General features: G+C 42.5%; 1 protein-coding gene across 2 annotated transcripts in view; it reads left to right on the top strand.

The window, feature by feature from the left end:
• The window catches only part of GPR1 (G protein-coupled receptor 1), a 44,221-nt gene that overhangs the window by 16,150 nt on the left and 2,443 nt on the right, over positions 1 to 25,628 (top strand). Inside the window, exon 3 of one of the 2 annotated variants that reach the window (XM_039218004.1) lies at positions 16,584 to 16,656. The gene's annotated coding sequence lies outside the window, so the exon portion shown is untranslated. The remainder of the gene's footprint in view (positions 1 to 16,583; positions 16,657 to 25,628) is intronic. The other variant, XM_039218005.1, reaches the window with a different exon arrangement.

Here is a 25,628-nt window from a genome sequence, read left to right as displayed (position 1 = left end):
CCTGGAGCCTGTCTTCGGATTCTGTGTCTCCCTCTCTCTCTGACCCTCTCCTGTTCATGCTCTCTCTCTCTCTCTCTCTCTCTCTCTCAAAAATAAATAAAACATTTTTAAAAAATGTTCCTTATTTGGAGGTTGTCTGATATCCATCTTGTGTGATAGTTTGAGTTTTTCTAAAAGAATACTCGGGGTGGGCGCCTGGGTGGCTCAGTCGGTTAAGCGTCCGACTTCCACTCAGGTCACGATCTCACGGTTCGTGGGTTCGAGCCCCGTGTCGGGCTCTGTGCTGACAGCTAGCTCAGAGCCTGGAGCCTGCTTCCGATTCTGTGTCTCCCTCTCTCTCTGACCCTCTGCTGCTCACGCTCTCTCTCTCTCTCTCTCTCTCAGAAATAAATAAAACATTAAAAAAAAAAAAAAAAAACAATACTCGGAGCCAGAGCTGAATGAGCAGATATGAGGCTGGGCGGTTAGGGTTCATACCGTGTGTAGAAGGTGGAGAGACAACCGGGCAGGGGGAGAAATTGAGCTACAAGGGTAGGACCGTAGCCAGAGATGGACCTGGGAAGCCAAAATGGACCCGTCAGAATTATCCCCCACTGGGGCATGATGGCCAGGCCTTCCTACTTCTGTGTCAGCCGTCACTGGAGCTGAGCCGCTCCAGCAGGGCATGGCCCTGGGAAGGGGGAGCTCAGTGCAGCAACAGCAGTGCCTGAGGCTGCTACTTGGATGCTGTCTTTTAATGGCTCCCCACGACAAAGGCAACATTTTCCCTTGAACGTGGACCTAGACTGTGCAGTAACTATACCTCAATGAAAAAAGAAAAGATAGGGACGCCTGGGTGGCTCAGTCCATTAAGCGTCTGACTCCTGGTTTCCGCTCAGGACGTGATCTCATGGTTGGGTTTGAGCCCCACCTCAGGCTCTGCACTGACAGTTGCAGCCTAGTTGGATCCTGGTTGGGATTCTCTCTCTCTCTCTGCCTCTCCCCTGCTTATGTTTCTCTCTCTCTGTCTCTCTCAAAATAAATACACTAAAAAAAAGATAAATATAAAAAATTAATATTTAATCCATGGTCACAGATTACATTTTTTGTTTTTCCCCCCATTTTCTTTAGAGTTTATTTATTTATGGGGGGGGTGGGCAGAGAGAGGAAGTGAGAGAGAATCCCAAGCAGGCTCTGCAGTGTCAGCACAGAGCCCAACTCGGGGCTCAAACTCACAAACTGTGAGATCACGACCTGAGCTGAAAACAAGAATCAGTCTCTCAACTAACTGAACCCCCCAGGCACCCCTGTCTTATTATTTTTTTTTAATAAAGAAAGCTCTACACTTAATGTGGGGCTTGAATTCATGGCCCCAGATCAAGAGTTGCATGCTCTACTGACAGCCAGCCAGGCGCCCCTCTTTTCTCTTAAAATTTTTTTTAAAAAATTAAGTTTATTTATTTATTTTGAGAGAGAGAGAGAGAGAGAATCTCAAGCAGAGCCCGATGCGGGCCTCAAACTCATGAACCCTGAGATCTTGACCTAAGCCCAAATCAAGAGTCAGACACTTAACTGGCTAAGCCACCCAGGTGACCCTCCTTTCTCTTTTAACATGGAACTACCTTTCTATTTGTTTTTCTGTGACAAAGACTAAACAGACCAGGCCTGATATTTTGAAGAACATTCTTATTTTTCAGTGTTTTTCAAATTTGAGTCTTGTGACTCAATGTCACAAGAACTGAGGAAAATACGATTTGCTTTTAATTCGATGATTTTAAGTAGTAATACAGATAAAGTAATTTTTTTAAGATGTGGACTATCTTTGCTAGAATAGCCATTGAAGGCCTGCTCTTATATTCATTATTAATAAAGGAGAGTCTTCGAGAAGTAGAGACAAAATGATTTATTACATCAATTTTATTGCACATACTTAAAATTGAATTAACTCAGTATTTGTGTGTGTGAGTGTATGTACATAGCCAGATACTACTTAACCTTCACATCTTCCTCTCTAACAAAGAATGAAAGGAAAAGCTGCTTTGTTTTGTTTTGTTTTTGTAATTTGCAAGTGAAAACAGGAAATGAAAGAATATTGTCTGGTCCCATCATATTCCATTGTACCATAATCATATTATATTATATTGTTACTAAAGCTTCTTTAGTCCCTTAAATGTAGCACTAATTATAAGCAGCTCTAATCCTCTTAAAATATTATGACTCATTCATTATAACAAATTAAGGAAGACATGAGACATAAGGATCTTTTCAGATTATTTCCAGACAGGCTTCTTTAACTAATGTCCCTCACTTGAGCTAGTTACAAGTTTTCTTTTCTTTTTTTTTTTTAATTTATTTCTAGGAGAGAGAGAGAGAGAGAGACAGCGTGAGCAGGGGAGGGTCAGAGAGAGAGGGAGACACAGACTCCGAAACAGACTCCAGGCTCTGAGCTGGCAGTCAGCACAGAGCCCGACATGGGGCTCGAACCCACGAACCGTGAGATCATGACCCAAGCGAAAGTCGGACGCTTAACCGACTAAGCCACCCAGGCGCCCCACAAGTTTTCTGATGGAAAATAATTATCTCTGCTAGGTATTTGTCAAATACTTTCAAAATCTGTCCATGGCCACCACCTTGACAAAGGAACAGGGGTATCTTCCTTTCTCCTCCCTGCTTTCTTCCATTCCTCCTTTCTCCTTTTTTCCCTATCTTTAATGGAAAGAATTCACTGCTGAAACTCTATGATGGTGCTCATTTTCCACTCAAACTAAGCTATATCCCATAAACATTAAGGGAAGTGGGAAATCTTCAACATAGAGCTACAACTTTACATGAGATGAATAAAAGCTAAGGATTTACTACTGCTATATGTAGGATAAAATGTAATACAGAATTGGTCAATTTTGCCTATTTTGATTTAGCATCAATTCTTGAATATTCATTGTGTTTAGGTTCCTGTACTGGACCCTTTGGTGAGTCACAAATTTGATTGATTGACTGGTTGATTGATTGACTCATTTATTTATTCATTCACGTTTAGTATCTACAACTAAAGCAAGTTTAGGAAGGAGAAGAAGGTGGTGGAAGAACATATGTGTTTACATAGGACTTTAACTAGTAAGTGGGGTACACTATTATTCTTAGATTTCATAAACCTAATTTTTAAAAGAACATGCCATTTGAGCCACGCGGTTCCCATATGCACAAAATGTGCCCATTCTGGGGCGCCTGAGTGGCTCAGTTGGTTAAGCATTCGACTCAGGTCATGATCTCACGGTTCGTGGGTTCGAGCCCCACGTCGGGTGCTCTGTGCTGCCAGCTCAAAGCCTGGAGCCTGCTTCAGATTCTGTGTCTCCTTCTCTCTCTGCCCCTCCTCTGCTCATGCTCTGTCTCTGTCTCTCTCTCTCTCAAAAATAAAATTTAAAAAATATACCTATTCAAATTCCTGTTCAGGTGACATGAGGAAAAATAGCAGAGTAAGGACCTCTGAAAATCCTCTCCTCCACAGAGCAACAAGAAACTGGCAAAATGGCCACATTCAACTTTTTCATAACTCTAAATTTGAGAGTGTTCATTAAAGACAAACAAGGGGCACCTGAGTGGCTCAGTTGATTAAGCGACTTGACTTCGGCTCAGGGCATGATCTCACAGTTTGTGAGTTCCAGCCCCGCATCGGGCTCTGTGCTGACGGCTCAGAGCCTGCAGCCTGCTTCAGATTCTGTGTCTCCCTCTCTCTCTGCCCCTCCCCAACCTGCACACTCTGTCTCTCAAAAATGAATAAAAGCAATGTTTTTAATAAAGATAAAAACAACAAAATTCAGAACTGCTCAATCTCAGGAGAGGAAGTGAGCCGTGTGGCATTTTTAACTTGCCCTGGTCTCGTCCTGCTTTGCAATATTCTTGAAAACTAGCAGCCTGCATTCATTCTCAGTGAAGACCAGCAAGCAGCCAGGGGGCAACTGAAAGGAACAGAAAGCAATTGTGGAAATCCTTCAGAGCTTCATTCCCAGAGAATTGTTCTATGACCTGTCTGGTGGCTCTTTGGAAAAACTCACTTGCAAGACTATCTATATTTGAACTAAGTCCGCTCACCTACTGTGAAAAGCTTTTCCCCCATAAGCATTTGTCAAAAATAATAACGGGCAGTTACTTAGCTTTGCAGCTGCCAGAGTAATGGATACCAGCGGGGGGAAAGCATTAGACTAACGCCAAAAGCTTTAAAAGAACGACTGAGGACTGACACATACAGAGAGGCTTGAAAAAGCTCTGATACCTACCTGAGAATCCAGAAGGCCACATGGGAGTACAGGCTGTGTTCATGCCAGGGCTCTGTGCGTGACCAAGAAAGCCACGGAAAGGCCCTGAGCTGTCACCTCTGGCTGACCTTGAAGGTTCTGCAAGCAGAAAATAGAGGCCAAGGCAGAGCTGAACATGCAGACAGAGCCCCTCACCAAACACTGGGAGTCTATTGGTTTTAGGCATTTAAGGAAATTTCCAGGTCCTACATTACACCTTCTGAGCTTTGCATGGTGATAACAACAAAGGAAAGGTCACATTAGCCATGGGACAGCCTACAGCTTTGATGTCTCTTGGGATTCCTGTTCTCCCCCCCCCCCCGGCCCCCCTCAGTTCAGGCCACTAAGAATTTTCCTTACTTTCTTGCCAGCTCAGCCATACATTTAAAATGACGATTTGGGGGACACATGGGTGGCTCAGTCGGTTAAGTGTCCAACTCTTGATTTCAGCCCAGGTCATGATCTCACGGTTCCTGAGTTTGAGCTCCACATTCTTTCTCTGTCTCTCTGTCTCTGTCTCCCTGTCTCTGTCTCTATCTGCCCCCTCTCCCACTTGCATGTGCATGCTCTCTCTCAAAATAAATAAATAAGCTTTAAATAAATAAGTAAATAAGAAAAAGATGATTTTTTATGTTTAGTCTAGAGGGGTTTAAAACAAATTTCTTTAATGTTTATTTATTTTTGAGAGAGAGAGAGAGAATGTGAGCAGGGGAGGGGCAGAGACAGAGAGGGGAGACACCGACTCCAAAGCACTGTCAGCACAGAGCCCAGTGTGGGGCTCAAACCCACAGACCCATGAACTGTGACATCACGACCTGGAACGAAGTTGGATGCTTAACAGACTGAGCCACCCAGTCTCCCCTGTTCAGTGGGGTGTTTTTAGAGGTTTTGTAGTGAAAAGTGCTTAAAAAATATCGGGAGTAGCTAGAGGACCATATTGCCAGAAACATAACTCCACCAAGCTTTTGAGCTACTAATAGCCTTCCTAAGAAGGTTCTACCTACACGGTCACTTCACACCTGAGTGTATAGATATTAAGGCACAAAAAGTTATGTAGGCCGTGGTGACTGCATTGTTGGAGAATCGCATTGTCTTTTCCCGCTGTTCAGCTTCAGAGTCGGCTTGAACCACCCCCTTTTCTCTCCTTATCTTTGAGGGGCCCCACCAACTCAGACACCTTCCACCCCCCCAGTAGCTGACTCTCCCCCCTTCTCTTGTTGCTCGTCATTCGAACTGATTTCTTTCTAGAATGAGTTATCTTCCAGTTTAATTCTTTTAGGAAGTTGTTCTATCGATTTCCTTCTAGAGTGAGTTTTTGTCTTCCAGTTTTACTCTTTTAGGGGGTTGTTCTACATTTAGGTGAAGGCCCCAGGGATCCTGTTTTCAAAACTGACCCTTCTTCCCAAAATGAAGACATGAGGGTCTGTGGATGCTATCAAGGCAGAACAGTAAGTGTCCCTCTCCTCTCCAGAAGAGAAGATACCTGGTACATCTGAGAATCACCAGATTGAATTATCCCCAAATCCGTCATCTTTTGTCCTGATCAGGAATATTATGGCCATTATTTTATGATCCTATTATTAGAGGATCAAAACATCCAAACACAACCTAGACTTTGATAATGATCCTCCTTTAGGCACCTGGTTAACACAAGGATTTATTCCCTTCTGCAACATTGATTTGGTGATGTGTGAGGGCTTTTTACTCTTTTATCTTTTAGGCTTTCTTCCTATTTTCCATCTTATTGTCTCTCTGTGCTACATTTTAGGTATCTGCTTCAGATATATCTTCTTTTTTCTTTTTAAGTTTATTTATTATTTATTTTTTCTACCCATTTCCCTCAGCATTTAGGTATTTATAAGTGTTCTACTTTATGTTTTTCTCATGTAGAAAGGAGTAGATTTAAATTGTCTCTGACATCTCATTTCACTTTAACAGACTACAATTCTGTGATCTTTAGCCATACTAACTTCACTATTTTTGTTTGTTTGTTTCTTCCTTCCTTCCTTCCTTCCTTCCTTCCTTCCTTCCTTCCTTCCTTCCTTTAGTGTTCATTCATTTATTTTGAGAGAGAGCGAATGGGAGAGGGGCAAAGAGTGAGAGAGAATCCCAAGCAGGCTCCACGCTGTCAGCACAGTCCCTGACACAAGGCTCGATCCTCATGAACCGTGAGACCATGACCTGAGCTGCAGTAGAGAGTCCTACGCTTAACTGACTGAGCCACCCAGGCGCCCCTCCTTCACCTTCTTTCAAAGAGATTAAAGAACAGAAATTGGTTTGTAAAGGGAGAACTCCCATTTCCCCACCTAATAATGGCAAGTTGAAAAAGATGAAAAGAAATAGACATGGCAGCTACATCTTTGGGAGTCAAAATGAGAAATAAGAAAACTGTTTCCCTTCACACTACATTACATGTGAAAGAAATTCTACACTGTCCTCTCCTTTTGTCCTTCATGCAACCCCAGCCTCCCAAGAGCACTGAGCGAAGGCAGCACAGGCATAGATGCATTGATTGGGAAAGTAGGGCTAAGCCACAGAATCAGAGCTGTACATCCTGACCAATGGCCAGGAGAGCCAGCAAACTGTATCAAGTACAACATCAGAGTAAGCCAAACATAGAGCTTCAGGGCTGGCAGTTCTTTAGATGTCATCAAGCCCAGTCACACTTAATTCCTGGTTTCCTCCTGCAAAACCCTCAGTTTGTAATTGCCTCATTAAACATCTCCAACTATGGGAAATGTGCCATCATCTGACTTAGTTCTGCACTAGTATGAAAGCTCCGTGGGTTCTGTTCACTACTAGTCACTACTATTTCTTCAGGGCCCAGAACACATAGCAGATGCTCAATAAATATTTTTGAAAATGTTTTCTGATAAGGGGCGCCTGGGTGGCTCAGTCGGTTAAGCGTCTGACTCTTGGCTTCAGCTTGGGTCATGACCTCCCAGTTGGTGAGATTGAGCCCTGTGTTCAGCTCTGCACTGGCAGCACGGAGCTTGTTTGGGCCCTCTCTGCCTCTCTCTCTCTCTCTCTCTCTAAGTAAATATTTTAAAAATACATTTTTTAAATAAATATTTTTAAATGAATAAATGCCAATTTTTAACCACTATAATCTTTAGCAAGTTCTGCCTTCTGTTGAGCTCAAATATCTTTTTCTCTCATGTCCCTGGTTTTGCTTTCTAGCCAGACGAAAGTTCCCTCATCTGCATACCAAACCTTGAACCACTTGAAAAAGTGATCCTACCCGGGAGTGCTTGGCTGGCTCAGTTGGAAGAGCATGCAACTCTTGATCTTGAGTTTGCGAGTTTGAGCCCCATGTTAGGTGCAGAGATGACTAAAAAAAAAATGAATTTAAAAAAGGGTTATCCTGTTTTTTCTTTTCCAGAATAAATAGCTTCCACCAATTCATTCAGTTTTCCTCACATGATATAGCTTTAAACTTTCCCTCCATCCTGTTCTCTCTTTTCTGGACATGCTCCAATTTACCATTGTTCCTCTTAAACTGTAATTCTCAGACAAAAATACAGCTACCCCAGGTGCAACCTGACCAGTTCAAGCAGAGTTGGACAAATACTCCCTCAATTCTTTTTAAACAGTTCAAGAGCAAATTCACCTTTTTTCCCTATTTTCTTTCTTTCTTTTTTTTTTTTTAAGTGGTCACATCCCTTTCTTTATTCACATTGAGCTCACGGTCAAGGAGAAGTCTTGTGTTGGTGCAGAAATTGAGCACGTCTACATGTCAGAACCAGTTGCCACAGGATGCTAATCTCAGTGCCTTTGGTGAGTGGCACACCCTTGTGTGGAAGTGGAAGTGGGTGTGATTGATTGGGACCCAGCCCACGTAGGCCACATTGACTCCCTTCTCCTGGATGATAAAAAGGGACTGAAAAGAGCGTTCAAGTGGTTCAGTTGGTTAAGCATCCAACTCTTGACTTCGGCTCAGGTCATTATTTCACGGTCTGTGAGTTCAAGCCCTGCATGGGGCTCTGCACTGACAGTGCAGAGCCTGCTTGGGATTCTGTCTCCCCCTCTATGCCTCTCCCCCGCTTGCTCTCTCTCTCTCTCTCTCAAATTAAATATGAAAAAACTTTTTAAAGAAGTATCTTTTTTTTAAAAGGCACTGAAAAAGCCATTAGTCCATCTTCTGTATCTCTTTGATGTAGGCTTACCAAATCTATCTTAGGAAAAAAATGCAGGGTCTGTAACTGCTACCTAAGCACGTTACCAGCTAGGAAAACCTGTCAGAGAAGATGGTTTGCTTTGTACAGTAAGTGGCATAAAGTTCAACGCAGGTGTTGCCTAACAAGTGAATTCTGAAGTGAGAGAAGACAGATAGTTTCTAATGAACATTCTGGACACTGCCTTGCAGTTCCATTTTTCAGGTCAGTATGGTGGAATTTGGTTTTTTTAGAAGTGATAGAAAGGCCATTCTGAGTATCTCTTTTCAGAACCTTCAAAACTTTATTATCTTATTGCAAACAAAACTAAAGTGTCTTCAACTCAAGCCATCTATGGTTACTGTTAGTAGGACTCTGTATGGTGGTTTTAAAGATCAACTTAGCAGTCAGAGAAACACAAATACCATGTGATTTGACTCGTATGTGGAATTTAAGAAACAAAACAGATGAACATAGGGGAAGGGAAGAAAAAATAAGGTAAAAACAGAGAGGAAGGCAAACCATAAGAGACTCTTAGATGCAGGGAACGGTCTGACAGTTGCTGGAGGGGAGTGGGGAAGGGGAAGGGCTAACTGAGTGATGGGCATTCAGGGATGAGTGCTTGGTGTTATATGTAAGTGATGAATCAGTAAATTCTACTTCTGAAATCATAATTACACTATATGTTAACTAACTTGGATTAAATTTAAAAAAAAAGATGAACTTAGAATTGGCATGTCTTTTCTGCTTTTATTTTTATTTTATTTTTATTTTTTCATGTTTTATTTATTTCTGAGAGAGACAGCATGAGCAGGGGAGGGTCGGAGAGAGAGGGAGACACAGAATCCGAAACAGGCTCCAGGCTCTGAGCTGGCTGTCAGCACAAGCCCCTCTTTTCTGCTTTTAATAATTTTTAATAATTAGACTTTAGGCTTAAAACAGTTTGTCTAACTTTGCCTTGTTAGAGAAAGTCTGTGATGAACAGAGAAGATACAAGAACCTGTTCTAAAAGTAGAATTTAATTTCTTTTTATTGTATCAAGTGGTTTGTTACTGAGTTCCTTTCAAGTTCCTTGCCAGGAGATTAACTGCTTGTGTTACATTTCAATGAAGATATATTATATTACTTGGATAGATGCTGATTTGAGTACCTAGTGAAGCCTTTGGCTTTTGAGTTACCCAAAGTACTGAGCAATTGGAACAGTAGACAGGAGTGCATCCATTCTTTCTCCTGAACCACCATACTTAATGGCCTTCACAAGATCCCATTTCTTTTCCTCAAGTACGACACCTCTGTTTCTGGGACAATGTGAGTCCTATCAAATATGAAAGAAAGATATTAAATAAATGCAAATTATTTTACTGTGTAGTTTTTGCATCCAAGACCAATTTACAAAATAATGTCGTTAAGAGGTCTTGGAGGTGGTTCTTTCCTCTCATTTCTACCACTATGGAGAGGAAGTACACAATGCCTATTGGGGCGCCTGGGTGGCTCAGTCGTTTGAGCATCCGACTTCGGCTCAGGTCATGATCTCACGGTTCATGGATTCGAGCCCCGCGTCGGGCTCTGTGCTGACAGCCAGCTCAGAGCCTGGAGCCTCCTTCAGATTCTGTGTCTCCTTCTCTCTCTGACCCTCCCCAGCTCATGCTGTCTTTCCCTCTCTCTCTCAAAAAAATAAATAAAACATTAAAAAATTTAAAACATTAAAAAACATTTAAAAAGTTAAAAAGATGACTATTATTAAATGAGCCAAGAACAAAGGAAAGCTCTTAAAATACAGTCATCAGTTTTATCACTGAACTGGGACCTATCTGTTCCTTCCTTCCTCCCTTCTACCTTCCTTCTCTCCTTCCTTCTCTCCTTCCTTCTTCCTTCGCTCTTTCCTTCCTTCCTTTTTTCTTTTTTCTTAGTCAAAAAAAAAGGGGGGAAATACAAATGCTTTCTCTCCTTTTTTTTTTTAATGTTTTATTTATTTCTGACATAGAGAGAGAGAGTGTGTGTGTGAGCAGGGGAGGGTCAGAGAGAGAGGGAGACACAGAATCCGAAGCAGGCTCCAGGCTCTGAGCTAGCTGTCAGCACAGAGCCCGATACGGGGCTCAAACCCACAAACCATGAGATCATGACCTGAGCTGAAGTCGGACGCTTAGCCGACTGAGCCACCCAGGCGCCCCTCTCTCCTTACCTTCCAGTTATGCAAACTTAGGTAGGAAGAACTAGTTAGGAAGTGAAGAGTCTATTTCTCCTGAAACTCTCCAGCTGCTTTGGGTATGCTTGCATGTTTATAAGCATTTTTCACAGATGTTACATTTTATGAAATCTGACTCATTAGGGTGGTACTAGTATCTTTAGATGGAAAGAAATCCCTGAGGGCTGGATGATTACACAAGTCTGCTTCACTAAAGACCTGAAATATTTAAATAGAATATTTCCCAGAAAATAAAAAGAAGCAATAAGAATTTGCCATAATTAAAGAAATCAAAGAGCAATGATTTCAAATTTTTTTTTGTTCCTCCCCGGGAAGAATGAGGGAGGGACATATTCTTGTTTGGGGAGATTTGATTTTTATTTACAAAATGTTTTTAATTTGTGTGGACTTTTCATTTTGGACCTTGGTCTATAATTTTGTTTCAATGTGCAAAAAAAAGCATTGATTAGAAGACACATTTTGAATGCCCGCTCTGTGCAAAGCACCAGATTCGGTGCTACACGAAGGAGTAAAAGATCTAGAATGCATCATCCTGACATCTTTCAGCTTCTTGTAAAAGTTTAAAATTAAATGTCACGGGGGCACCTGGGTGGCTCAGTCAGCTGAGCATCTGACTCTTGGTTTCAGCTCAGGTCATGATCCCACCATTTATGGGTTCGAGCCCTGTGTCAGTCTCCACGCTGCCAGTGCAAAGCCTGCTGGAGATTCTCTCTCTCTCTCTCTCTCTCTCTCTCTCTTTCTCTCTCCCTTTCTCTCTGCCCCTTGAGCAATTTCTTTCTCTCAAAAAGGAATAAATGAACTTAAAAGAATTTTTTTTTAAATAAAATTAAGTGCCACCTGTAATTCCCAAATGAGATTCCTGGGGTCCCAAATGGGAAGGTGACTCCTCCTAAGCCCTGCATGACACCCAGAACTAAGACTTGGACCCCCCTCTCCTTAGTTCTAGTGTTCTTTCAACACACTGGGCTACCTAGTACCTGTGGACTTAAGTAGCAGGGCTAGTGCCAGGATGAGTCAGCTGATGCAAAATTATAACAAGTACTAAAAACCGCATTAATTAAAATGAAGTGCAAAAAAATCTCCTGAAAAAAACCCAAAATTTTAAGTGAAGTCAGGATCTGGTCCTATACTTGTCTGACCTTGCCTCACTCGCCTCACCCTCACCTTGGCCCTGTGCTGTGCAATCTGAACTTTTGGCTAGACTGAGGGGGACAAATGATAAGGAGATATTCCCGGAACTGGGATAGTTGTAAGTTGCAAAGGAGTCGCTGAATGCATAGAGTGAGATGTCCAGATGTTCAGAGATAGATCACAAGCTATCCACAGTAGTGTATTGAGGTAAAATGGCTCTCATTTGTTTTAATAAGAAACAGACTGAAGGGCGCCTGGGTGGCTCAGCCAGTTGAGTGTCGGAATTCTGCTCAGGTCATGATCTCATAGCTCTGTGGTGACAGCTCAGAGCCTGGAGCCTGCTTCAGATCCTGTGTCTCCCTCTCTCTGCCCCTCCCCTGCTCGTGTTCTGTCTGTCTGTCTCAATAAATAAATAAACATTTTAAAAAACTAAAAAAAAAGTGGGGGGGGGAGGCACCTGGGTGGTTCAGTCGGTTAGGCATCCGACTTCGGCTCAAGTCATGATCTCACGGGTCGTGGGTTCGAGCCCCGCATTGGGCTCTGTGCTGACAGCTAGCTCAGAGCCTGGAGCCTGTTTTGGATTCTGTGTCTCCCTCTCTCTCTGACCCTCTTCTGTTCACACTCTCTGTCTCAGAAATAAAGAAAACATTAAAAAATAATAATAAAATTTTTTTTAATTAAAAGGAAACAGACTGAAGAGCGTGGAGGGAAAACTCAAGATGTGACACTGGGTCACCCCTAGGGACTACTGCTTCCATAACGAACCTGGGTCCTTTCAAAGGCTCTGGACAGAATGCAGCCTCACAGTTGGGTTTGGTTGGAGGGCTTCTTTGACTAGAGTTAGAAACCGGGTTAAAAGTTTTCTTCTCCTTTTTTGATTTTCTTCTCTCTCATCCATGTCCTGTGCCTGAAGTATTAAGCTAGGACCTGGGTACCAAACATTTGAAAGTACCCTTGCCCTTGGGAAGCACCAAGAAATCCCAAGGATCCAGGAGGAAAGGAGAAACCCTTGGCAGATCCAGTCCTCGGGGTTCATACATGGTCCAGTTCACCAGGAGGGACTTCACCTGCTATGGAGTGGTGAAAAATATGGCCCTGCCTGAATGTCCTCAGATATCCAGCTGCCGTGGGGCTACATGGGAATCGGTCTAGGCTCCTGGTCAGACAGCGTGGGTCTTCACTTTTCCACATTTTGCAGAGACTTTGGCCACAGAGTTAGGACCAGACCCAGGAACAGAATAGCTTCTGGGTAAATGGGGGCCTGTGACGCGGGACTAATGTGCAGCTGTGTCAGCGGCTCAGAGTTACAACCTGTGCACAGAGGCTGGTGTACTGGGCTTGGAGGTGAGGGCGGCAGGTGGTGAGTGGCGGGGGAAGAGTCTAAGAAAGAACCCAGCCAGCTGTCTTATATCATTCTCAGCTTCCTCCTCTCTAGTAATCCTTGTTTGTAGAGAAGAGTACTTCATTTTTTGTTTCCTTCTTCTTCTTCTTCTTTTTTTCATTTAGCCACAGGTGAAGCTCTAGAAAAAGATTCTCATTACATCTATTGGCTGAGAAAGGGTTCTTGTGCTTGGGGTGCCTCAGGATTAAGGACATTCACAAATTTGGATAAGAATTCTAACCATGCCAGCTGAATGGTTATTCCATCTTCTGTAATTTTCTTCATCTCCAGTTTCCTAATTGGAAGATAGAGAATAAAGGCTCAAAACTAATCTCAAAAATAATTGTCATAGATTCTTGGCCTTAAAGAATGGTGTTAAAGACCCCTTCTTTGTGCGTGCATCAGTGCATTCTGGAGCATTCCCCAACCGGCAGCCATGCTGGTTCTGCCCACGCCCCCTTAGTGCCCATCCAATGCGACATATCTGTTTGCTCCATTTGTTGGTTGGTAAGTTTTTAACATCCTCTGTTTTGAACAGCTATAAATTCTTGCTTCTACTAAGCCAAGATTTTCCTGACTGTTATGCCAACATTTTTTTTTTTTTTTTTTTGGTCCTAGCTCCAACATGAGAAACACAGAGAATAAATGTCTTACTTTTTCTCATGGTCAAGTATCTGAAGAGAGTTATCAGGCTCCTTCAGTTTTCCCTTCTCACTGGTTTCTCTCAACCATTCCAGCCATTGAAAGATGTAACTTCAAGTGCCCTCTGTCTCCTAGGTCCTTCCTTTCACACTGTTTTCACTCTCCAGTGGTCTTCTCAAAATCTGTTTTGCTGACCTCAGCAAACTACACCTAATACAGATCGACTATGACAAAGTAGAGAGCTGAGGTTGCCAGCTTTGCTGTTATTACCATGAAATAATTTTAAATGTTCATGACAAATGGCTCTAAACCATCAAAATAATGATTCTGGCACCCAACTGTTTGGTAATGATTGACTGGAAAGACTTTCGACTTAGGCTTTATCTTCCACAACTACATTTTATCCCACACTCCCTCCTACGTCCTCTCAGCAGTGGAGGGAAAGGCAAAGATATTGCCAGGCATAAAAAAAATACATATTGTAAGCCATAATTTTCCATGAATGGGAGGAAGTTCTAGAACTGTTGCCCTTCCCTCCACCCCACACATTTTTGCTGCTGTGTTGAAAAAAAAAAAAAAAACATTACTGTTGCAACCAAAACCAGTTTCCCTTCCACCTCCTAGACCAAGTTCACTTTCTACCTCTCTGAATGGAGAACAGTATTGTTTTGTGAAGTGGCTGCAACTTCAGTCTATTCTACAAGTCCCTTGATTTTTGTTCCTTCTGCAGGAGAATAGACTTCTCTCTCCTTAACGAAGGAAATAATTTGATAAAAATTAAAGTAAGAATCCAATGGCTGCCCATTCAGTTTCTACCCTAAACCAAGTATTCCCCCTATTCTGTAAATGTCATTGACAATATGTGATTGAGAAGCAAAACATCTTTAGTGCCAAGTAATGATGAAATAGAATAGAAAACAGGTATGGAAGCTGCACAGACTTCAACTGTGTCCCCAAACTTTTCTGAATGTAAACCATGGGTGGTATCTATTTATGAAAAGTTATGTGATCTGTTAGGTGCTCTGTTGTGACTGCTGCTTCTAAAATCCATTCTTCAGGAGACATAACACTGCCAAGAGCCATTAAAAAGGATGAAAGCTTTAGTGATGATCGTTCATATGAACAAAAATATCCAAATCATAGACTGGGAAAACTCAGATCTCCAGTAGGGGTCTAGTCATATGCTCTACAAAAATAAGGCTACACAAGTCCTGTGTCATCAAGGTTTTCAAATTCAGTACCCATATTCTTTCTGCTAAAAAATTACTTGAAAAATCCCTTTTCAAGGAAATACTGATTTGAGGAATTCTCCTTGCTATGACTAAGGCTTTGAAACATTGCATTATTGATGATGGTGATTCTCCCAGACTCTGAAAAAAATTTGGAAAGAAGTGAGATAAAGACCTAGACTATGTCGGGGAACCTGGCTGGCTCAGTTGATAGAGCATGTTAGTCTTGATCATGATTCTTGATCTCAGGGTCATGAGTTTGAGCCCCATGTTGGGCATAGAGCTTACATTAAAAAAAAGAAAAGAAAAATGTAAAAGACCTAGACTATATCTTTATTCAAAGGTAAGTAAGTAGCGTTATAAGAGAGAGAAGTAAAAGGAATATAATGTTTCATGGTATTCTATTTTTTCACCACTTTTGGCCAGATTTGGGGATAATAATCAGAGCCCCCAACTCAAACACCTTCAGAAGACAGGCATCTAATAATGTGTGAACTGCGTAGAGATTCAATATTTTTAAAAAGAAGAAGCCCATAAAACAAAACAAGTGGTTATTTATTTATTTACTTATATATTTTAAAAGTTTTATTTATTTTAGTAATCTCTGCACCCAACATGGAGCTCAAACTCATGACGCCGAGATCAAGAGTTGAATGCTCTTCTTTTTTTTCAATGTTTGTTTAGTTTTGAGAGAGAGAGAGAGAGAGTGCAAACAAGGGAGGGGCATAAAGAGGAGGGAACAGAGGATCCCAAGCAGGCTCTGCGCTGACAGTAGAGAGCCCAATGTGGGGCTCAAACTCATGAACGTTGTCTCATGACCTGAGCCAAAGTCAGACACTCAACTGACTGAGCCATTCAGGTGGCCCAAGAGTCAAGTGCCCTTCTCACTGAGCCAGCCAGTTGTCCCCAAACCAAGTTTTTAAATCTCTATGTAACATCTTCTCACCCTGCTCATGAAGTCACACAAACACATCCACCTCCACTATGTGCTCTGTTTAGTCCTGAACTGGTAATAATCAATAGCTACAATTATTGAACATGCTTAATGTGTCAGGTACTAAGCCAAACTTCTTTTTCAGGATTTCCTTATGTGATCATCACAGCAACCCTATGAGTTAGTGCTATTACTATGCCCATTTTCCAAATGAGGAAACTGAGGTTTTGAGGGAGTAGGTGATTTGTCTAAGCCAGGAAGAGGTGGGACTGGGATCTGACAACAGGCATTCTGATTCCAGAGCCCACAGATCATTTTGTTGCTGGATATTTATTTATTTATTTATCAACTTCTTTTTCTTCGAGAGAGAGCAACAGTAAGCAGGGCAGGGGCAGAGAGAGAGAATCTCAAGCAGGCACTATGCACAGAGCCCAACGTGGGACTCAGTCCCACGACTCTGGGATCCTGACCTGAGCGGAAATCAAGTAGGATACTCAACCGACTGAGTCACCCAGGCACCCCTATTGCTGGATATTTAACTTATATCTGTGTGTTAATTAGCTGAAAGTCTTGCAAAGAAATTAAGCCTAAAAGTTTGTCACCAACCCAAGGTTAGTCATTGTGTTTTCTCCCAGCAGTCCACAGAGCCATACGGATTGTACAAATCTGGATATTAACTTCTGGGTGGAGCATTAAAACAACTGAAACGTAAGTAGGCATTGACTTTTCAAATATGTGCTTTGTCTTCTTCAACTCTCCAAGCGAAGCGTAGGGGCTGTACTTCTGGTCAGCCAGCAAGTGGCTTTTATGAAAAGACCTTGGTCCCAAAACAATGAAAGTAGGTATCATTTCATTTCCACTCAATTCATTTGTGGTTTTTTTCCCATCAAAGAACTCTCTCCCAACCCCACTGCCTTGAAAAGTGAATAAAACATTTGTATGCCTAAAATTTGTTAGCTTTTCTATTTGAGGTTGACTTTTATGCCAACTGAATAAAAAAGTTATTGTGAAGGTTTAGCTAAACTTCCTGAAATCTTCTATTAATTTCCTAAGTGCATGTCTCTCAAAGATGTCTCCCTCATCTTTATTCTCACTCTGATGCCTAAGGCCCTTCCATCTTTGTCTTCAGTCATGGCAACATTCTTCCAAACTGCTGCCAGATGGTCTTTACAAAAACAAAGCTTTGGTGGTGTCACTCCCTGCTACAAACATTTTTATTTGTTCCCAACTGGCAATGGAATAAAATCCAAGTACTTAAGCATGACATTCAAAGGCCTTCATTTACCAGAACACTCCCCTGGGGCAGTTTTGCTTCGCTATGAAGGTTTGCGCTATTCCAGGCTTGGGATGGGAGAAACAATGTGACCGTCACCGCTCTACCGCCTCCCCACCAGCAGGATCAATCTCACACCCAACCTTTAATTTCCATTTAAACTTCCCTGGCTTCCCTTAAGTGAATCAGCAGGAATCTTTATAAAACTCTGCAGTACTTCAACGTCTTCCAAGCAGAGATTGTTCATCCAAAGGGCAGCATAATTTTCTACTGGTGTCAAGCATCTTGAGTATAATCTGGGGTGTGGTATAGAGATTTGACAGCTAGTGGAAAATACTGAGCAATGCTCCCTTAACTCCCCCAGCTCCCTCCCTCACCCCCCTGCCAACACACATGCACACACACGCTTTTCAAAAAAAAATCTCTCTTCCCTAAGAAGACAGCCCTTGAAAAACAAAGTTTTGCTGGATCACCGATCTGTGGTTTTCACCAGAGTTTCTCTGTCATGGCCATTGATTCTTTCCACTCATTACTGTCATTCATTCAGAAGTAAAATACATGTTCCCTCAAGTTTTTCAAAGGAGACACATTCAGCTCTTGAATTCTTTTTTACCAGGTTTTGGGGGAACTTCACATGGACAATCCACAGAGACAAAGATCAACAACATCATATCCTTCTCTCCGTTCAAAGTAGCTTAGAGGCTAAATTCTCATAAGATTCTGTTAGGTGTCATTTTTGCAACAGTCCATAAAAATCCATCTAATTCATCATTGTGGAACTCAATTAAAAAAATTTTTTTTAATGTTTTCTTTATTTCTAAGAGAGAGTAAGACAGTGTGAGCAGGGGAGGGTCAGAGAGAGAGGGAGGTACAGAATCCAAAGACAGGCTCCAGGGTCTGAGCTAGCGGTCAGCACAGAGCCCTATGCAGGGCTCGAACCTACGAACGGTAAGATCATGACCTGAGCCGAATTTGGATGCTTAACTGACTGAGCCACCCAGGCGCCCCATTGTGGAGCTCAATTAAACCCCCTTGCATTCACCACATGTTCTGCCAGAAGGAATCTCTGCATTTTGTCAAGGTAGATAAACAAAATGTTTCCTTCTATAGCCAAGCCACATTTAAAAGTTTAAAAGTTTAAAGCCACATTTAAAAGTTTAATGATACACATTTCTACCAGATGTATTTCCCCAAAATCATCTGGGTTTTACAGACTATTTATCACCATGCTTTCTGCCAGGATTCTTGCAGTGAAATCTACTTATTCAGAAAACAGTTCAGGCTTTACTATCTATTAAATCTGAATAGATCATAGACCAGTTTATTTAAAAAAAAAAAAAAAAGATAGTTCTCTGCTCCAGGACTAGACATTTGCTACTTGAGTCCCTGGGTAAATGTAACCCAGGAATGTGATTACTTGGGTCCTCACAGAAGCTGAATCCCTGCGGTAAACATCCCTCTTCATATTGTTTGGAAACCAAACCGCAGACTTCAGGGGTAGTCCTCTGACCTTTGCTCCCCACCGAGCATTTATCACACATTTCTAACAGACTTGATGGACCTGTATATATGCACACCCACAGTGCAGCCTGGTACTTAGTTAAGTGGCTACTCAAATGCTTTTATGGTCATGTATATCTGTTAGTCTTTATCTCAGGCAGAGTTATTTATTTGCCTTTCAGCAGCACATATGGGGTTTAAGACAAATACAGTAGCTATTTCCTCTTTTCAGGCAAGTCTGAACGTCTCATCCTGACATGGTTATTGTGCTCTTAGAAGCATTTCTAAATTGAGAAAGCTATATGAGGTCTCAGTGGAAAGTCACTGCCAGCCAAGACGGTTTGACTCTGCCTATTTAATAAATGACAGGGTTTCCTTTAAGCCTGGGTTTGAAGACTTAATTCGCTTGCTATTCATCTCCATTTCTGGTCACTGCCCAGCAAGGCTCATTTCTATTGCCCAGATGTTTCTCCAGTTTCACCACTGAGTCTGATGGCCAGCCTTCCATCACTTCTCAAAAAGCATATGGTTATGTGTATGTATGCACGTGAGTGTATGTACACGTGGTTAGGCTGAGGACACATCTTTTCATGCTTTCTTTTTGTGTCTTTTTTTGCTCTCTCTCTTATCCCACCGAGTATAAACAGACAAGTCTAACACAGCATGATTGATGAGACAGCAGAATACCAATTCTTAAAAATTTAAAAAGTCATCTCTATAGGTCCTTAAATTTAAGTTGGCAGAAGTGCACAAAGTAGCGAGGTTTCTTTGCAGACTAATAATTACTTTGAGGTTGCAGGTATTATTTTGAGATCACGTTATCCGTACTTTATATGTATGTATTCTGTCTCATATGCGTACAGTTTTGTTTTGCAGTGATTTCATTTCTTTCTAGGTACAGGGTACAATGTTAAGCAAAGATTACTAATTTGAGTGCTGACGGTATTCTCGAAGGTATCATAAATGAGAGATTTGGAAGCCGTGGTGACTGTGGCAGATCAGAAAGTACATTCCTTGTATAAAGAGGGATGGAAATGCTGCCTTGGGTAAGAGAGATCTCGCCTACAAAGGCAGCCTCTGTCTTCCTGCTGTCCCTAGAGGAAGGACCCCACTTTCTCTCTGCCAGTAAGTCTCCGGGAGCCATGACCACTGTTAGGAGTAGCTCCTACCTTGAGGGTTTCTTACAGCCTCTTTCCACGGGAGGTGGGCATGGCGGGTCTCCATATAGTGCTTCACGGCAAGATCTAGAGGAGCTAAGTTAGTTAGGATACAAGCCCTGCTGCTTTAATAGAAGCCCAAAAGAATAGCAGGGCACATATTTTCTCACTTAGTAATGCAGAAAAAGGAAGTCTGGAGAGGTAGGGCTGCTCCGCTCCCTCAGATGAGGTCATCCGAGGGCCAAGCTTCTTCTAGCTTATGAAAAAAACATGTTTTCCTCATCCACATGGTAGAAGATAGCTGCTCATTGGGTCCATAGCCTAGCCAATGAGAGGAGGAACAAAGGGTAGCAAAGGGCCTTAGACTCGGGTACGGAGGGCCCCTTAAAGTCTGGGGGTCATTTTTGACTCTTCTCCTTCACAACTGATCCGCCAAGGAACCTACTGATTCTGCCTTCAAAATATAAACAGAATTCAGTCCTGGGGCACCTGGTGGCTCAGGTGGTTAAGCCTCCAACCCTTGGTTTTGGCTCAGGTCACGCTCTCATGGTTTGTGAATTCGAGTCCTGCAGTGGGCTCTGCACTGACGGTGTGGAGACTGCTTGGGACTCGGTCTCTCCTTCTCTCTGCCCCTCCCCGACCTCTTTCTCAATCGCAAAAGAAATAAACTTAAGAAAAAAGGGAATTCAGTCCTTTCTCATCACTTCTGCTACCACCCTTATCCAAGCCACCCTCCTCTCTGACCAGGCTTGTTGCAATAATCTTCGAATTGGTCTTGCTACGTCTAGATTTGCTGTGCCCCACTGCCACTGTCACCGCCACCACCACACACAACAGTCTGTTCCCAACACAGCAGAAGGAGGGATCATTTCGTAATAGAAACAGATTACATTTCACCTCTGCTCAAAATCCATCATGGCCTCCCACTTCCCTGTGAGTACAAGCCAGCGTCCCTCAGGGGCCTACAACCGCCCACATGATCTGACCTCCCACACACCCTTCTTGCTTCATTTCTTCCACTCTTCCCCTTGCTCACATCGCTCACTGTCTTCTAGCTACACCGGCCTCTTTACTGTTTCTGGACTATGTTAGATGCACTCTGCCATAGGCCTTTGCACTGGCTGTTTCCTCTGCCTGAACACGCTTGCCTACAAGGTCCACATAACGAACTCCCTTACCCCATGTCCCCCCATCTTTTGTGGTTGCCATCTTCTCAATGAGTCCTTCTCTGTTCATCCCACTGAAAGTTAAAACCACCTTGCCTTTTCCCTTTATTCTGTTCTTTTCCCCCAGTTTTTTCTACAGCCCTTACCATCTTTTAAATAGCATGTAATTTGCTTTTTATTGTCTATCTTTTTCTGCTAGAATCTAAAAACTAAGAGGGAAGAAATAATTGTCTCATGTAGTGAGGAAGCGCAATTAACTGGAATAGTCCCAGAGAAATGGAGACACTTATTAAATATGTTCTGAATGATCTTGCGGTTTGTGAGTTCAAGCTCCACATTGGGCTCTGTGCTGACAGCTCAGAGCCTGGAGCCTGCTTCAGATTCTGTGTCTCCCTCTCTCTCTGCCCCTCCTGTACTCATGCTCTGTGTCTCTCTCTATCTTTCTCTCAAAAATAAACGTTAAAGATTTTTTTAAAAATACATACTGAATGAACGAGTGATTACAATTCAGAAATGGTGCTTGTCAACTCTAGGTTCATGGTATGGGTTGAATTGTGCTCCCTCCCCCCAAAAAGATGTTGAAATCTCAACCCCCATTATCTCACAATGTGATCTTATTTGGAATTAAGGTTTTTTTGTTTTTTGGGTTTTTTTAAAATCTTTGTCAGCAGCCCTTTGTTTATTTTTCTTAAATAGTTTATTGTCAAGTTGGTTTCCATATAACACCCATTGTTCATCCCCACAAGTGCCCTCCATGCCCATCACCCCCCTTCCTCACCCCCCCCACACCCATCAGCCCTAAGTTTGTTCTCAGCATTCAAGAGTCTCTCATGGTTTGCCTCCCTCCCTCTCCCCAATTATTTTTCCCCTTCTCCTCCCCCACAGTCCTCCGTTAAGTTCCTCCTAATCCTCCTATACGTGCTAACATATGGTATCTGTCCTTCTCTGCCTGACTTATTTCGCTCAGCATAACACCCTCTAGTTCCATCCACGTTGCAACACATGGCCAGATTTCATTCTTTCTCATTGCCACGTAGTATTCCATGGTATAGATAAACCACATCTTCTTGATCCATTTGTCCGTTGATGGACACTTAGGCTCTTTCCATGTTTTGGCTATTATTGAGAGTGCTGCTATGAACATTGGGGTACATGTGCCCATATGCATCAGCACTCCTATATCCGTTGGGTAAATTCCTAGCAGTGCAATTGCTGGGTGTTAGGGGAGTTCTATTGTTAATTTTTTGAGGAACCTCCACACTGTTTTCCAGAGGGGCTGCACCAGTTTTTGACAGAGGTCATCAAGTTAAAATGAGGCCATTAGGGTAGGTTGTAATCCAGGATGGCCAGTGTCCTTATAAAAGGGGGAAATTTGGACACAGAGACTGCAGACACTCACATAGGAGAATGCCATGTGGTGATGAAGGCAGATATTAGGGTGTCATGTGAACAAGACAAGAAAGGCCAAAGCTTGCCAGCACACCACCAGTAGCTAGGGAAGAAGCATGGGACAGATCCTCCCTCAAAGGAAACCCCTCTGCCTGCCCCTCACTTCAGACTTCCAGCTTCCAAACTGTGAGACAATAAATTTGTTTTAAAATTTTAAGATTTTTTAAAATGTTTATTCATTCATCTTTTAAAAATGTTTTTTTATTTATTTCTGAGAGAGAGAGAGACAGCGTGAGCAGGGGAAGATCAGAGAGAGAGGGAGACACAGAATCCAAAGCAGGCTCCAGCCTCTGAGCTAGCTGTCAGCACAGAGCCTGACATGGCACTTGAACCCACGAACCATGAGATCATGACCTGAGCTGAAGTCAGACGCTTAACCAACTGAGCCACCCGGACACCCCTATTCTTTTTGAGAGGCAGAGAGAGAGAGCATGAGAGGGGCAGAGAGAGAGGGAGAAGGAGAATCCCAAGGAGGCTCAGCCCTGTCGGTGCAGAGCCCACTGTGGGGCTCAATCTCACAAACTGTGAGATCATGACCTGAGCCAAAATCCAGAGTTGGCTGCTTTGCTGAGCCACCCAGAGGCCCCTAAAATTTTAAGATTTTAAGTTTATGTCATGTCAGCCCTGTGAAACTAATATGGTCGCTAGATAGGTGGGTAGGTGTGAAATTTGGAAACTTAATTCGATCTGGAGGTGCCTATAAACTGAAGCAACATATCAGCAAGGTATAAAAATTCTACGAGAATATGTCCGTAAGGGTTAGCTGTCTGTCTAAGGACTCGGCGGGGAGTTGCTGAATTCTGCCTTCCTTCCCTCTTTCTGCCATCCTACCCATACCCCTCACCATCATCAGCACGCAAAAATACCGGCTCTAAATCGTAGGGGAATTCCTAGGTTATATATATTTCCTGTGAAGGTTTTGGCTGGGCAACATTCAGCAACTCTTGAAGATCTTTCTCCAAGCTTGAACTACCTGGATGTTGTGTCTAATCAACTCATCTGCTTTCTGGAAGATTGGGAAACTCTCTGATACAGAGTTTTCTGTTTGAAGGGATTCTGAAACGGCTGGCCTAAGTCACTCATTTGCAAGGTGCTGCCCCCCCTCCACCAAGAGAACTGGGAAAAGAGGTGGGGGGTGTAGTTCAGCAGGTCCTGTGATCATTCTGGCCCAGCAAGGTCAGTAATGGCATTGGAAGGAAAGGCTTCTGACCTTTGGTGAGGATAGTTGTTGCAGTGCAATTAGCTATTCCTTTGGCTTTCTGTGTTTGGAGAATGAGGTTCCTTCTACTTCCTGCTTAGGACTTTGTAAGGAGATTTAGACTGCCATGTGGGTGGACCATTTGGCTTCAGAATTCCTAATAGCCTAAAAGGTCATAGGCACCAGGAAGGAAAAGGTGTCCCAGTATATAGGCAGAAAACCAAGACAGCAAGTTAGACATTAGGCTAGAAAAGACTTGACACTGAGGAGGCCCAGGCACCAGAAGCAGTGGGCAGAATAAGATCCCAGACCTGCAAGAAAAAGGCAACAAGAAAGAAGCCAATTCTTGCTCACTGAATAGGGATACATGAAGGAAAAGACTTGGTGTCAAGAAAAAAGCCAAGATCCTGGGCATACTCAAGGTCAGAGAGAGTCTGGCAATGACAGTGACTCAGGGGTGAACTCACGAACTCTTCTGTTGCATTTGGTTCTGAACAGGATTTGTAGCAGAGCCAGTCATTTATTCCGCCCATGTTAGGCATCTGTGATATGTTAAGACTTGTACCAGGCACCATGGGGTTCAGGGATGAAAGGCATTGTTGTCAAGGAATTGAGAGTTTGGTAGGGCAGAAATTAATCATAAACCAATGATGATATAGTATATTAAGTACAATAAGAGTACAGTGTCACATAGTGTTGTAGTAGCTAAGAGCTCAGGTCTTGGCTTCAACAAGTCTGAATTTAGATCTTGACTTTCCAGTTATAGGTTGTGTGCCTGAGCAACTCACTACGCTTCTTCAAACTTCAGTATCCTTTCTTGTGAATGGAAATCATAATAGTACCACTCACCTACTTTATAAGATGCTTGTGAGAATCAGATTATATCATACATGACTGGCCCCCAGACAATTCCCAATAATATTGACTTTTATTTATACTAATAGTTACTATTATTACAATTATCTGGCGGAAGGTAATATCAAGAAATGTTTCTAGGAAAAAGTGGCATTGGAGCTGAATATTGAAAAATAAAGCAGGGTAGCTGGGTCTGGGAGGATGCAAATCAATTGCTTTTATTTTTTAATTATGCCCTGCCAGATTCCTCAGACAATTTTAGGTGGGATAATGAATTCAAAGTTAGCAGAAGCGAGTGTAAGATGTCTCTGAGCAACACGAGATATTTTGACCTCTTCATTCTAACCCTATTGTAATCCCAGATCTTACATATTTGCCCCATTAATGATTATAGCTCCATGAAATAAATGCAACTGTTCATCTTTTTTCTACTCGACTTTGAATATAACAGACAGAAATAACAAGAAATAAAATTGAGATCATTAAAATCGCATCCAGCGCACTTTATTCTGAATGAAAAGATGGACTTTATAGTCTTCTTAACCCTTTGGGGGGGAGGGAGGAAGGTCACGAAAGAAAACTTAAGTTCGGGTGAAATTATAATAGATAAATTTTTGTGTGGAGAAAAAGAAACAAAATAAAATGATTAATAAATCAAAATTTTTCAGGGCTCCTGGGTGGCTCAGTTTGTTGAGCATCTGACTCTTGATCTTGGCTCAGATCATGATCTCATGGTTTGTGAATTTGAGCCCCACGTCGGACTCTGTGCTGACAGCACAGAGCCTATTTGGGATTCTCTTTCTCTCTCCCTCTCTCTCTCTGCCCTCTTCATCCCTGAAAATACATAAATAAACATTTTATTTTTTTCTAATTTTTTTTTTAATGTTTTATTTATTTCTAGGAGAGTGAGAGAGAGACAGCATGAGGGGAGGGTCAGAGAGAGAGGGAGTCACAGATTGAAACAGGCTCCAGGCTCTGAGCCGGCAGTCAGCACAGAGCCCGACGCGGGGCTCGAACCCACGAACCGCGAGATCATGACCTAAGCGAAAGTTGGACACTTAACCGACTAAGCCACCCAGGCG

The sequence above is a fragment of the Hyaena hyaena genome, unplaced genomic scaffold, assembly GCF_003009895.1.
Source record: "Hyaena hyaena isolate Hyena2069 unplaced genomic scaffold, ASM300989v1 scaffold_729, whole genome shotgun sequence".
Taxonomy (NCBI): domain Eukaryota; kingdom Metazoa; phylum Chordata; class Mammalia; order Carnivora; family Hyaenidae; genus Hyaena; species Hyaena hyaena.
This window is presented reverse-complemented; position numbering and strand designations above follow the sequence as displayed.